We start from the raw sequence: 1,839 nt of genomic DNA, 5'->3' as shown, positions 1-1,839 counted from the left end.
ACCTGACTCACCAGTGATATTCAGAACAGGTACAGTCAGCTTTATATTAAGATTTATGAATGTTCTAAAAATGAATTCATTCATAGTCACATAGTCACAGGTTTGGAAGGAGATAAAGCGGGTATAAGCTGAGACATTTAACAGACATTTGCACTCTTAGATGAAACTTGTAGTAGACACTCATGAAGTATAATTAGTGGCACCAGACTGGTGGTCATCTCAGGGTAGCTTTTTTTTAGAGAGTATTAGGCGACGAACCATTCCTTTGTTCACAGGTCAGAACACTGAGAATAGACATACCTAATCTCCTCTACCACCTACTGATACACATGAAACACAGCAGTCATACCTGCAATGCCTCTAAGGGCAGGGACATAGCAGCTCTTAACATCTATGCCAGAAACACAAAGTCCCCAAATTTATAAAATAAATATTTCTATAGCTTAAATCACATATTGACACTCACATAATGATAGTGGGAGATTTCAATCCCTCGCTTCCAGAAATAAACAGGTTATCCAGACAAAACTAAACAGAGAAATTCTGGAGCTAACTAAAGTTATAAAGCAAATAGACTTAACATCTTTATAGAATTTTTCACCCAAACACACAAAAATGTTTAGCTCCTCATGAAACTATCTTTAAAGTTGACCACATACTCAAACACAGAGCAAGTCTCAAAAGATAGAAAAAAATCAAAATAATACCTGCATCCTATATGACCATCACAGATTGAAATAACAGAAAGCTTACAACTTGTGGAAACTGAACAACTCTCTACTGAATGAAAAATGGATGAAGACAGGAATAAAAAAAAATGTAAAGGGTTTCTAGAAATGAATACACATCATTCATAAAACTATGGGACAAAAATGAAGGCTGTTCTAAAAGGAAAGTTCATAGTACTAAGTGTTTTGATCTGTGATCCACTGATTTTAATCAGGGTCATCCATATAACCAAAGGGTGTAAAACTATTTTTTGAACCCTGTGGTCTCATTAGCAGGTACACACTGAAGAGATTGACTCCCCATTCCATAACACCTACTAATGGCCAACAGTTCATCAGGGAGTGGGGTCACTATGAGTTCCTCTCCCTGCATGACTGACTTAGGCCCAGTCCTGCACAGGACAAATGTATGAAGCTATAGTTACTGTAAGGTCATGTTGCAATGGCTATGTCATGCCAAAAAGATATATTTTGACACCCTTTCTCTCTATTCCCTGATTCTTACATTCTTTCCATCTCCCTCTTCGGTGACAATGCTTGAGACTTAGTGGGACTGACATCGTTTTTACCTCTGTTCCTTGGCATTACCACTAAATGGCAGTCTTCTGCTTGTGCACACATTAAGCAGTGACATGCCCATGTACTTTGATCTTGTTATTCCCTCTGCTTCAAATATTCTTGCTTCAAATATTCTTTCTTCAAAACCAAAATTTTAAAAAAAAAATGTATGTCACTTTAATTCCTCAAATATTTCCTTGCCAGAATCCCCTGTTGACAACCTTTATAAAATTTGACCCTCTTGCTTCATGATGCTTCTCAATTGGCTTCCCTTTGTTATTGTTTGGTTTTTCTTTGTTTTTAATACAATAGGCATTCCTGCAGAAGGCGGTTTTAATTTTTTCATCTTCTGTACTCTCGGCACATAGTATCAATGACAATACTTGGCAGGGGTTCAACGTGTACACTTTTAAAATATGTCCCTAAAATATAGAATTGGACAGTGACTTTGAAAACCATGCCAAATAGAATTTCTAACTCCTACTTATAATCTTTCTAGCCACCAACAGTGTACAACATTTGCTCAAAGCCAGAAACCAGGCACAGGCGTGAA

General features: G+C 37.0%; 1 non-coding gene across 1 annotated transcript; it reads right to left on the bottom strand.

Moving 5' to 3' along the window:
- Positions 1–241: 241 nt before the first annotated feature.
- Positions 242–371, bottom strand: LOC129682208 (small nucleolar RNA SNORA17). The gene has a single exon (XR_008720953.1). It is a non-coding gene; the product is annotated as a small nucleolar RNA SNORA17 (small nucleolar RNA).
- Positions 372–1,839: the final 1,468 nt, after the last annotated feature.

The sequence above is a fragment of the Psammomys obesus genome, unplaced genomic scaffold (genome assembly GCF_907164565.1).
Source record: "Psammomys obesus unplaced genomic scaffold, mPsaObe1.curated_primary_1811, whole genome shotgun sequence".
NCBI lineage: Eukaryota > Metazoa > Chordata > Mammalia > Rodentia > Muridae > Psammomys > Psammomys obesus.
This window is presented reverse-complemented; position numbering and strand designations above follow the sequence as displayed.